The sequence below is a fragment of the Puma concolor genome, chromosome C2, assembly GCF_028749965.1.
Source record: "Puma concolor isolate L17-30 chromosome C2, mPumCon1.1.hap2, whole genome shotgun sequence".
Classification (NCBI taxonomy): Eukaryota; Metazoa; Chordata; class Mammalia; order Carnivora; family Felidae; genus Puma; species Puma concolor.
Window position 1 is genome coordinate 142,256,318 of NC_141675.1, and position 13,602 is coordinate 142,269,919.

General features: G+C 39.4%; 2 protein-coding genes across 5 annotated transcripts in view; one reads left to right on the plus strand and one right to left on the minus strand.

Moving 5' to 3' along the window:
- The window catches only part of LOC112850414 (uncharacterized), a 327,008-nt gene that overhangs the window by 284,267 nt on the left and 29,139 nt on the right, over positions 1 to 13,602 (plus strand). The window lies entirely within an intron of this gene.
- The window catches only part of CYYR1 (cysteine and tyrosine rich 1), a 108,683-nt gene that overhangs the window by 59,299 nt on the left and 35,782 nt on the right, over positions 1 to 13,602 (minus strand). The gene's annotated exons all lie outside the window — the stretch shown is intronic.

Consider the following 13,602-nt stretch of genomic DNA (forward strand, 5'->3'; position numbering starts at 1 on the left):
TAATGAAGGGATTCTATGGAATAATAAAAGAAATGTTTAGCCAGGATTTAAGAATTCACTAGGATAATCTAACCAATTATAATATTGACTACGATTAAGGCTAAAAATAACGTACCTATCAAATAAAGTGAATTATAAGAAAGAAATAGAACACCCTGTATAGGATTATCTGAGCTGATTCTTTCTAGAATCCATTTTTTTTTTACTTTTCATGTTATATGCAGTTTTAATATGGTATTACTTCTAATCTTTCAAGTACTACTGTCAGATAAACCTAATTATTTCCTAGAAATGGCTTGCTACTGAAAGAAAAATGTAGCAGAAAACTTAGTCGCCCATTTAGGTATATTCAGTTCATATTAAAATATTTCCTTCTTTATTTTTTTCTCTAAAAGAAGACTCAAGTGGACGAGGTATCAGACATGTTGGCAAAAGTAAGATGAAGGTGGGTAGAGAAGGCGTAGCAAATCCCAGGACTTGACACAGACCAGACAATTCTTCATTAAGTCTCTAGGAGCCCCGGAAAATTTCCACAGATATTTCTTGGGGACTATAACGAATTGAGTATTTGTGTCCCCTCAAGATTCGTATGTTGAAGGCCTAATCTCAGTGCAATATATTTGAAGGTGGGGCCTTTGAGAAACAATTACATTTAGACGGGGTCAAGAAGGTAGAGCCCCCATGATGGGATTAGTCCACTTATGAGCTTGGTCTCTCTCCCCCCACCCCACCCCCGCCTCCAGTGGAGAAAGAAAGCAGCTGCCTCTAAATCAGAAACAGGGGCCGGACCAAGCACTCAACCATGCTAACTGATTTTAGACTTCCCTAGAAGTCTAGACTTCCTAGAGCTAGAAGAAATAAATGTCGATTGTTGAAGCTACCCAGTATGGTATTCTGTCACAGCCAACTGGATAGAGGATAAGGATTGTCAGTGTTCCTCTCACGTGGCCCTTGAAGTCTTGGCCGACAAGATCATGAATCTTGGTGTCACAGCACCTATGCTGACTGCACACAGCTTGCTGAAGATGTTGGTGCCACTCTCTGAGCATTTGGGAAGGCAATGCTGAGACGTGTCTGGTCCTACATCTGCAATCGTCTGAGATCCAGACTTAGACACCCAGCATGGTTGTCTAGGACACTAGTTTTTGAAGCTATTGTTTTAATCTCATTATGAAAAGAAGAAATTATGCTACTTTACTCCTTGTACATCCGTGTTTTATGAGGCTCTCAGACTATTATCCTCCTAAAGTTCAGCCTGCTGACATACCAACAAATGGTAGGATTTAGCTTTATACCAACTGATTACCTTAAGAATGGGAAAGGGCTCAGGATCATGTCTCACTCTGAGTTCAAAAATTAGGCAGTAATTTACATTCTTGAAGTATCATTGAAATCCTTGCAACAGATGTCTTTTCTCCCAAAATTGAATAGATGTGGTTAGAACCATCCCTGTTCCTTTACTCAGGGCTGTCTGTGGTCAGTGGCAAACAGTTTAATATAGATCCTAATGGTAGAGACAACATCGGTTAGTTTTTGTACAGGATCCTGTCTTCTTATACATTGTTGTATCTTCAGAATGAATTAATATGTAAATCTTAGGCTGTATAGTAATCAATTCATTCATTTGATTCAACAAATATTTATTGAGAGCCTACCATGTGCCAAGTACTATTTGAGATATTTGGAATACATTATTAAGACACTTGTCCTTGAAGAGATTACATTTTGGAAGGAGTGGAGGAACAGGCAATAAACATAACAAAGTATAAATATTGTCAGAAGATAATAAATTCCACAAGGAATAAAACGATAAGTCAGCAGGATAAGGAGGATCAGAGGAAGGGATACAAGTGAGTTGAGATACAACGACTTGAAGGCAGTGAAAGAGTTGGCCAAGCGAACACCTGGAAAAGGGCACTCCAAGCAGATGGCACAGCCACCGGAGAGTAATTTGGGTCTCAGATAGTCAAGCAAGGAGGTCAACGTAGCTGAGGGAGAGTGCCGCAGGGGGAAAATGGTAGGAGATGAGGTCAGAGGTTAGCAGGTCAAGTCCAGAGGGACTCGGAGACCATTTAAGAACTTTGGCTCTTACTCTGCATGGACATAGGGTGCTGCTAAAGGTCTCTGAGCAGAGGAGTGACATGATCCAAAATTGGGGTTTGGAAGGAATCCCTCCGGTTGCTGGGCTGAGAAGAGACGGTCAGGAGTGAGGGTAACCTGAGAAAGAGGACTAGGAGGCAATGGCAGTAATCCAGGTGAGAGGTATTTTTCAGAGATGAAATCAGCGACCTTGGTTCTCCATGAGTTAACTTACCGATGCTAGCTAGCCCAGACTGAAACGACTTTATACATATGCTAAAGAAATTTATTTAGATAGATACAGCTCTGCCAATACATTTCACCTCGAGAAATGCTCGGGTATGCTTTTTAATTCTTACATTTTGTGAGCAGGTGGTACAATGAATGGACACCAACTTCAAATAAACTCCCATAAGAACCATCAGGACTAACTTACCCGAAAGGAACATTCAAATTCACATCAATCAATAACAGCTAATAATGGCCTCTGTTAATTTGTTTTAATTTTGACCGAGTGATAACATTGCCATCATTTTTTTTTTTAACAATCCTTGATGGAACTGCTACCTCTGTTGAACTCTTGAGTGTATCTCGTCCCAAAGAGAATGATCAACAAAATCAGTCCTGGATACACGCTATACATTCTGTTATACCTACTCATAGCTCATCTGTGACATAGCTTCTGAATTGAAAGCAAAGAAAAAAAAAAACTGGAAGAGAGAGAATAAAATATTTGCTCACATCTGGGAAGAATTCAACTAATTTCTTTAGCTGACTAAGGTAGGATTTAAAATGTTTCTCTCTCTCTCTCTGTCTCTCTCTTTTTGGAGCTCCTTGTTAGCTGTTTTGCCCTTCAGGAAAGGATCTGTGGTGGTATGGATTGAAAAGGTTACACTGTGATCATTTGCAAATGAATTCTATCTGGAATGAAAACTCACATCGTTTTGTACTGATGTTGTAATGTTCTATGTGATATTTTGTCAAAACTATATGCTGCCTACAACATAATATTTCACCCTTAGTTATTAGCACGTTGACACATTATGAGAAAGTAACAGTTGGCAATGTGAGCGATATTCCAACTATAGAGAAGATTTACCATATATTTTTAAAAGCTTACAGAAGATACTTTCACCTAGTCTTGATCTATCGCATGAGGGGATTTTAGTGGGCTTGAAAGCCTCCAAAATTATTTGCAAAGTTGTGTGTTCATATGAATTTGTGAAATGATCCAACAGTTTTTATCACAAGCTTAAAGGAACCTGTGACATCACCCCTCTTTGGAAAAAAAGAACTTAAGGGGCGCCTGGGTGGCGCAGTCGGTTAAGCGTCCGACTTCAGCCAGGTCACGATCTCGCGGTCTGTGAGTTCGAGCCCCGCGTCGGGCTCTGGGCTGATGGCTCAGAGCCTGGAGCCTGTTTCCGATTCTGTGTCTCCCTCTCTCTCTGCCCCTCCCCCGTTCATGCTCTGTCTCTCTCTGTCCCAAAAATAAATAAACATTGAAAAAAAAATTTAAAAAAAAAAAAAAAAAAGAACTTAAAAAAACACTGACGTGGAAAAATGCACAGATGGTACTTTTTAAAGGTTATTTATATATCAGAAGAATACTCTCAATTTATGTACAGTTTGATTGCTCACAAAATTTAGTTTTGTTTTGATCAAAATGGACCTTTTGCTTTCACATCTTGATTTTCTAGAGAAAATATTTTATTTTACCTGTCATTATTTTTTTATAATGAGACAGACCTTAATTTATTTCAATCAGCACTGATGAGCCCCTACCATAGACTGAGGGATACAATGATGAGAAAAGATAAAAAGACCAGGTTCTTGACCTTGAGATTCTCACAGTCTATCGGGAGAGATGGAGACACAGCTATTGAGCATAAATTGTGAAAAACATTATTAGGGAAATGAATTCAATGGTGGTTTTATCCCTGGGATAACTGATTTCCCAGAAAAGATCTGGGTTATTGGCACTGGGAAGATGACTATGTTCTTCTAAGCCAGGAAGAAAGTTAGAGTGTTCTGGGCACAAAGAACAACAGGTATGAAAGCGTGACCGTTCAGTTTTGTGAGAATACAGGCTTAGGGGACAGGGGTGGAGAGCTTGGCTGAAAGGAAGTCTGGAAAGATGAGGCCAGGCTCCAAAGAGCCTTGGGACCATCCTAAGAGTTTGGAGTTGCGTATGTAAGGTGAGGAAAAAGTATTGAAGGTGTCGGATAGAGGAGAGAGAGAATCGAATGAGTTTAGAAATCTGACTCTGGTGGATAAGATAAGGCCAGACCGAAAATACCAGAAGCTCCTGGAAAAAAAAAGTCTTGAATTAGTAATAGAATAGATATTCTTGTCCCTATTTTTTAATTTATATATATATATATTTATATTATTATATTATATTTTTATATTTTTATATAAATATATATAAATTTATATATAAATATATATTTATATATAAATATAATATAAATATATATAATATATTTAAATATAAAATATATGTATTTAAATATATATATTTATATATATATAAATATATATAAATAAATATATTTAAATTTACATATATATTTAAATATAATATACATATAAATATAAATATATAAATATTTATATATAATATAATTATAAATATATCAATATTTATATTTCTTTATTTATTTTTTATTTATACAAATTTCTTTTTTATCGTAGCCTATAGAAGGATCACAATCATCTTCCTCTCTCTTGTTCCCCAAAGTGGCTCTGAACTGGGGTCCCTGCTTTCTCTCTTGCCCCTTACAATCCGGACTCCACATGAAAGTGAGTGGCCGTTTACAATAAAATACAAATCAAATCATTCTCCAGAGGCCTCAGCCCTGACGAACTTCCTGACTAACGTCTGTATATTTCTATTTCTTTTTCTCCCATCTTCTTTTTGAGCCCACTACTACAACTCTGTATTAACTAAGTGACTGTATGAGCCTTATGGGAAACACGTCACCTCTGTGACTCTTGGTTTTGTTTGTTTGTTTGCATCTTTAAAGTGGTGTCAGAACTCTTGTCCTTACTTCAGGGTTCTAGATATCAAAGGAGACAGGAAGGTGAGGCATTTTAAGATTCAGGAACCCCATCTAGGGAACAAATCCCATGTCCTCCAAACACTGCGGCCCTGTTAATTCTCAAAAATCTGAGCGAAGGCATTCCTTTCCGTGCACGACATAAGCCAAGAGTTCAAGTCAATAGCTTGCAATGAATTAGACAGTAAAGAAAGTTGACTCCTTCAGTGAAGAAGCTCTGGACACTTCTATTGTTTTTTATTTTTCTTGCAAATATTGTGCTTATGACATGAATGATCAGAAGTCAAGGAAAGGCTGCCCTCACATAACTTTATTCTGTCCAGGAAACATAGAGAAGGGCATTTGGACATTTGAAGCAAATTAAAGCCAGAGCAAAGGCCAGAAGCACTGCCAGCTTCCTACTTGTCTTTGTCCACAGGCCAAAATATTACCAAAACAAGTGTTTCCTGTCAATAAGCTGCAAGCACAACTTCTAAAATATTACGGTTTTTAATTTTTTTTCAGGCATGAAGTTCCGTAAGCTCATTATATTTTAATTATGTAGCATAACCCAAGTTACATAACAAATTAAAGTCAAACCACTGTTACTTTTCTCAAGGAATGCTGTATAAACCTCGAAGGTTAGAAAGTCAACCAAAAAAGAATATCTAATAGTAATTCTTTATATTATCCACGAATTTAGAAATCTTTCATTTTTAAGGACAGTTATTTGGTTTTTAAAAAAATTTTTTTTATGTTTCCTTATTTTTGAGAGAGAGAGAGAGAGAGAGAGAGAGAAACAGAGCATGAGTGGGGTAGGGACAGAGAGAGAGGGAGACACAGAATCTGAAGCAGGATCCAGGCTCTGAGCTGTCAGCAGAGTCGGACGCGGGGCTTGAACCCACGAACCATGAGATCATGACTGGAGCCGACGTCAGATGCTTAACCAACTGAGCCACCCAGGCGCCCCAGTTACTTGATTGTTGAATGGTTCCCACTTTCATCAAGTATAACTGGCTTATGTTGGGATTCCATTTCGTTGCTGTCTCTGTACATTTCTTTTAGTTTGCATGAATATGGCCAGATGAATCATACATAAAGAAAGCTCAGCTCCTCCAGAGCACTGCTATTTTGCTAAGAGCTCCACTGCCAAATTCAAAGCTAAATTCAGGTTTTAGGTGTCAGAATCTTGCATAGGTCCCCGGAGAATATTTTGTTCAAATAATGTAACACCTCAGCGATCAGAGGTTCTGTTCACCTGTTGTGCCTTTAGAAATACGATATTTTACAAAGTCTGAGGTAATGAATATTAAGGCATTATTGCTACCTTTTTTTAAAAAAAAAAGCTCAGACAAAATATAGTGAGACAAAGGAGTGGACTGTTTTATGAAAACATCATACAGAAATGTCAAGAAATAAACTTTAGCAATTCTATAAAGAAAGGGTAAAGGAAAAACTTAAAAATCTGGAAATGCTCTGGTAGAAATCTGGTTAACTATCAATCAAAAAGAAGCAAACCATTTTGGCAGAAGAGAAATAGAAATATTAATTTTGAGCCAAAATGTTATCATTTTGTTAGTTACTGAATTTCTGCTTTTAGCTCAAAAGGTTTACAATTAAAAGCCTTTGGTCTCTTTTTAGAAATTCCTGTAAATAGCATTTGCTAGAAATTTGTTGGAAAGACCCTAAAATGGGGAAAAATGTGAAAATAAAATCTAAGATTCAGTTCAATCTACTGAGATGGTATCTTTATTTATATAATCAGAAGAAATGTCCGAATTGGAAATCAATTTGCCTTGTTATTGAGGAGCTTGCTTACTGAGTATCTGTGGCCGTCAGACAAGAAAGTGTGTAAGAGAAGGAAGCACATTCAAATAAATCTCTCATGAGCCTTTTCAACACAGGTTTTCTGAGACAGGCAGGCTAAACCATAAAGTTTTGTTGGTTTGGTATCTATTTCACACACACCTAGTCCATTATTAATAGCAAACAAAGGGACATAAAGAAATTAAAATACTGAGTCCTTCCTCTCTATGTTTTACAAAGATACTTTACTTATTTTGCTTATTTCTCACAACAATCCAATAGCTGTGTATTGTCATTGCCACTGACCATACAAAGACAGTAAGGCTCAGAGGGGTTTACTAAGTTGTCTAAAGTCACCTGGTGAGTAAGTGGCAAATGTGCGATTTGAATAGAAGTCTACTTACTGAGTTCAAAGCCCATTCTGTGTCTGTCACATCAGATTTTGTTACATATGCTCCTTTTGCATCGTTTTAGAAAGGTACAAGAGTTTTATGAAATAAATGAGCTTCTGATAAACTGGATACAAATGACCTTTTATAGATTGAGTCATGTATTCATATGGAGCACACACATGCAATTCATATATTGAATTAATGAGTGTTATGCATTACATTTGTAAAGCATAAAATGCGTGAAGAAAACAGATAACCACAACTTTGAACTGAATCTTAGAATACAAATGATCACTCTCGGCTTTGCTTCAAATGGGTCAAATGTATACAGAACTCGGTTTTGCTGGAGCCAGCAGCAGCCGTTGGCACGGGCTGGGAATCAGGGCACACTACTGCAGACCCGGAGGCTGGCTGGACCAACAGTGTGGCACAAAAAGACACAAGATCCTGAAGGCACAGGGAGACACAGCTTGCGACCGTCAGGGACAATACCACCAGTCTCTATTTCACTTAATTTAAAATTATCAGCTGCAGGTAATGTTGTTTTTGACAGAGGTCACTGTGGTTCAGTGCTACTGGATTTTACGTTATTAAGCACTTAAGCTGTTTGCTAGAATGATTGACAAGCAGAGGTATATTAGGAGGCCTTTAGAGGGAGTTAGCTCTTAGACCTTTGGTAATAATGGGTCTTCAAAATAAGGAAGCAAAAGATCTTTGGAAGTTCCTTGCCTTTTTTTAAATTAATTTTTTGGGGCACCTGGGTGGCTCAGTCGTTTGAGCGTCCGACTTCGGCTCAGGTCATGATCTCGTGGCTCATGGGTTCAAGCCCCACGTCGGGCCCTGGAGCCGGCTTCGGATTCTGTATCTCCCTCTCTCTCTCTGCCCCTCCCCTGCTCATACTCTGTCTCTCTCACTCTCAAAAATGAATAAATGTTAAGAAAAATTAAAATTAATTTTTTCTTGAAGTATAGTATCGACACACAATGTTACATTAGTTTCAGGTATACAACACAGTGATTCACCTTCTCTATCCTGTATGTTGTACTCACTGCCAATGTCACTACCATCTGTCACCATGCAATGACGTTACAAAACCACTATGTTCCCTGTGCCGTAACTTTCATCCTTTTGATTCATTCATTCCGTAACCTTCTACTCCCCTTCATCCATTTTGCCCACCCCCCACCACTGCCCCTCTGGCAACCACCAGTTTGTTCTCTGTATTTATGGGCCTATTTCTGCTTTTTATTTGTTCATTTGGTTTTTTTTTTTTTTTAGAGTCCACATATGATTGAAATCACATGGTAATTGCCTTTCTCTGTCTGACTTATTCCAGTAAGCAAAATACCATAGGTCCAGCCATTTGGTTGCAAATGGCAACATTCTTTTTTGTTGCTGAGTAATATTCCATTGCATATATTGTATATACACATTACATCTTTATCCATTCATCTATCTCTGGACACTTAGGTTGCATCCATATCTTGGCTATTGTAAACAATGCTGCAGTAAACATAGGGGTGAATGTGTCTTTTTGAGTTAGTGTTTTCATTTTCTTTGGGTAAATACCCATGAGGACTCCTTTCTTGACAGTTTTATGTTACTGCACCCATCCCATTTTTTCTAGTGACAATGATGAGTTATGGCACAACACTGATATAGATATCTTCAGGAATACGAACATGTATTGGTCAGCAGCTCTACAACGATGGTGAGTACATGAACAGATCTTCCATTGGAGACTAACAAACCCACACTATATCATTTGACATACACTGTGAAGCTTAGGTTGGTCAATCTGCTTGTATTTGTGTGTTATAAAAGTCGTCAGAGCTGAGAAATGCTTATGGAATTCAAGCCCTTCATAATCAGCCTGCACGATCGTTTTCTGCCGTAATCAAGTTATGTGTTGTTAATGGAGGAATTTTACTGGTATAGAAGTTGAGTATCCTCTCACTTCGGCCACACAGCATGCAGCGCGTGCCAGAACTGGTCGTGACAAAACATCAACTAGGCTGTTGCTGTTGTCATTGGTGGTGGTGGTGGTGGTGGTAGCAGGGTGTGTGTGTGTGTGTGTGTGTGTGTGTGTGTGTGTGTGTGTGTATTTTGTGTGCGATGCTTGGCATTGGTTCTGAGAGGGGACCAATTGCAAAAGTGAATGTTAGCAAACACTGGTCATGGAACATAACCAGCCAAAGCCACTTACTCTTTCACAGCAAAAGGCCTAGAAGGTTTGAAGAATTTAAAACTCAGATGTATTTGCTCTAAGACTGATTCAAATAATATAAAATTTAGTAGCAAATTCTAAGTACATGGAGCTGTAAGCACACCTGTCATGCTATTCACCAGTATTTCTGGCACTCTGTGGGCATGTGTCTCAAATCAGTGTAAGGAATTTGTCAACCCGAATCTCAAAAGAATGACCTTGTAAAATACGTTGTCAATATTTCACTAATATCACTATGATGTGTTGTCAGTTGCTTATTTACTTGTCTGATTGTCCCATTACAACTCCTTGTAGGCAGAAATCATGCTTTATTTCTTTGTATGCTCAGGACCTAGCAGAATTCTTTTACAGGATGGGGGCTGAATAAGGGGCTAATGTTAAATGAGTGAATCAATGAATAGGAGTCACTGCTTTCTTACTTTATCACACTCAGCTTCAGAGTCGGTGGCCATGCATTCCGTCTCTACTGTGTGTTAATATACTGGATATTTTCTTACCCCTCCTGACCCACTTTCCAGCCCTCTCCGTCTTGCTCAATAGTCAGGAAGGCTGACCCATAACAACTGTGCCAATACACCAACTTGCCTTCCGACGTATGCTTGGGTTTGGCCAAACTGGATATGGGGGATTGGAGGTTGAAAGGAACAGGAGAATGAGTCCTAGGACGCTATGGCTATCCCTCCAGTCAGTTGGCTGCCTTCTAGGGATAGCCATAGCTCTGGTGGGAGGTCCTTTTCATACAGGTACTCTGTCTGGACTTGGGTAACTACTCTCTTTCCTTGTCCCTCTCAGTCTTAGAGATTGGGAAAGGCTCTCAGCTGTTGATAGCCTAGAACATTGCACCATCTTTTGTTGGTTTCTCCAGTCCCCATCTGCACCTTTATGAAAGATCCTTTTATTAAACTCTCTCCAATCTCCCCTTTGAGTGTGCTGCTTCCTGCTAGGAACTTGACAGTTACCATATGGCTGCTTGCATAACTCTTAAACAATTAATGTTACTCTTTACGCTTGCAAGGAAAATGGGACTACTCCCATTTTAAAGAATGGCTGTGACAGAAATACACTCTACCTAGAACTTGCATTATTTCCATTCACTCATTCATTCTTTGTTCATTTTGTTTCCCAGAAGCCACTGGGCATTTGTCTGTGGACATTGCAGCTGCTAGGTGTAATTCCTGTTAAAAGAGTGGCACAGACACAGCCTGGCTCAAAGTGAGTATCTCTTTTGGATAAAAGAGTAAACTAGTTTAAGGGAGTAAACTAGTTTTGCTGAGTGCGGGAAAAGAGCAGGAGGGGGAAATTTATAAAAGGAGGAATGCAGAATACTTTAGCTATTATAAAAAACAATACTGGGGCACCTGGGTGGCTCAGTCGGTTAGGCATCCGACTTTGGCTCAGATCATGATCTCATAGTTCCTAAGTTCGAACCCGGTGGTGGGCTCTGGGCTGACAGCTCAGAGCCTGGACCTGCTTTGGATTCTGTGTCTCCCTCTCTCCCGCTCTCTCTCTCTCTCTCAAAAATAAATAAAACATTAAACGAAGAAAGAACAGTACTGTTGGAGTTTTGCTCATTCTATTCGTTTGGGTGGAGAGAGACAGGCTTATGAGACCTTTACTATGGCTATGGAGGAAAGTCAATGAGCTTTAAATCGGGTTTTGTTACAGCACCTTTTAAAATGTAAAAGACTCTCTAATTTCATTCATTATATACGCCCTGTCAGCATTCTGAGGGTTGTCTGAGGGCCACAGTAGGTCAATGGTCACTCTCAGATCCCACCCTCCAAGGGCTGCTTCAATTTCTCTATCAGGCTCAAGAGTTGAGTGAACTCTGAGGTACTTGCACGTGGAGATATTTGTAACTTGCCTCTCCAGTAGACCACCAGTGCGTTTGTATGTCTCCTTACATAAGACTACTTAAGACTCAGAGTTTCCAGAGAAGCATGAAAGAGAAAGATGTAATATATCGTTGAAAGCCACACAGGTCTTAAGCTCTGCTTTTCTATGAGCTGTTTTATTGTGCTTTTAACAAATGGGCATATGTATGATCTATTATAAATTAAGAAATAGTGTACATTACCAGAGGAAGGCAATATCAAATTATAGAATTTCAAAATCGGGTATGGCAGGAACTTGGGATTTTTTTCAGATGGTGTAAGTCTCCCTACTTAGTACATTTTAAACACCATGGCCTCCATACTTCAGAGGCTTTCGTTTTAGAAAAGCATGGCAGGAGTCACTCTAATGTGATTATAAAGGGCCTGAAGGTTTGCTTTTAAAATTCAATACGTAGGTAGAAAGAAAGTGGTAACTTTTCCCCTTTGATTTCCAGTCACTATTTTTATAACACTGGCAGCCCTGAGACACTGGAATGGAAATGGACCTGCTTCTGGATGTTACCTGAGCACCACCACACCAGCCCTTCCACTGGCTCTTTGCATCTGTGCCTTGATCTTTATTTCTGCATTCCCCCAACGCATCATTTCTATATCCTCCAGACTTATTCTCAGCTTTCTCGATGCTAGGTGCACTTGTTCCGTCATTCAATAGATATTTATGGAGAACCTACTGTGTACCAGGCCCAGCCAAAGATCCTGCACTCAAAGAATCATGCGAAAGAGCCAAGAATTTGTAAACGCTGTGAAGGAAAAGTACAAGGGTAGGAGCATATAGCCAGGGAACCTTACATGATGTGTGGATTCAGAGAAGCTTTCCTAGGGGAATTATTGGAAAGGACTGTGATGGATGAGTGTGCTAATTAATTAAGTGAAGGGTACAGGAGAAGGCCTAGGGAGAGCTTATCAGATAGAAAGAATGGTATAGGCAGGGACTCAGAGACCATGTGGTGCTAGAATCAGGTACTGATGTATGTAGTGTTTGACTTAAAACCACTGGGCTCCAGGTAACTTATGCATAATAAGATCAAGGCTCAGATACCAAAGGGTCCAAGCTGGCTTCTTCTATGTTGTTCTTCGGTGTGGCATCGCATCCCCCTATGGTTCACCACCCAGAACACATAAAGAGCAGATGTAAGACCGAAGTAAGCCACAGGGCAATGCTTAACCTCAAACTACGGAGAAGGAGGAGCCTACCGCCACGAGGCTGGTAGGCAGACAACTAGAAATATCTGGTAAGAACAGTAGCGGTCACCATAGAGATGAACTTTCGTTTATCAGATACTGTGGTCCATGGAAAGAGCAAGTTACTGGTACCCTGCCTAAAACCAACCCATTTTCTGCCCTCTCATTTTCAACCAGCTGCCCCTATATAGGTGAATAGGTGTGGGTGGGGGCATTGTAGGGGAGTGGTAGGGTGCAGAAGTGGAGATCAGAAGGTGTTCACTAACCATGGCAATGATTTGGAAATGGAGACTAGGCAGAGCAAATAAAATACCATTTTCATTTTTTTGACTTTTTTTCCCACTTCCTGGAAGAAGGAAAAGAGTAATGTTGTCCTTAATGTTATTTTCCACACATCTGTTGAACATTTTATTGAAGCTATCTTTTATTTTAGAGGGGCACAAGAAGAGAGAATCTTTTTGTTTTTAATGTTTATTTATTTTGAGAGAGAGAGAAAAGTGCACAAGCGAGCAGGAAGTGGGGAGGGACAGAAAGAGAGGGGAGAGAGAATCCCAAACGTGGGGCTCCATCTCATGAACCACGAGCCAAACTCAAGAGTCGGATGTTCAACAGACTGAGCCACTCAGGCACCCTTATTAAATCTATCTTCATTGAGTTTTCAAGAAGTCCTCTGGATTCTTTGCTCCTTTGTATGTGTATTGTTCTGGTCTTGTTTTACAGATGAAATAGAGTCTCTTAGTTCTCTCTGGATATTAATCATGATGTTCTTTTTTCATGAGTTTATTTTATCACTTTGTTCCTCTCCCTTCTTTGTTTCTCCCTATTTTGTTTTGTTCTGGCTCTACCTTTCAGAGTAGAGGCTGTCCTTAATGTCTGGTCTTCCTTAGCTGTCAAATCATATTTAAAAGTGAGGCCCAAATGAACTAGACTGGGAAGCATAAGTGTAGTTTCGTGATCTGTGCATCTCACTATGAGATCATTTG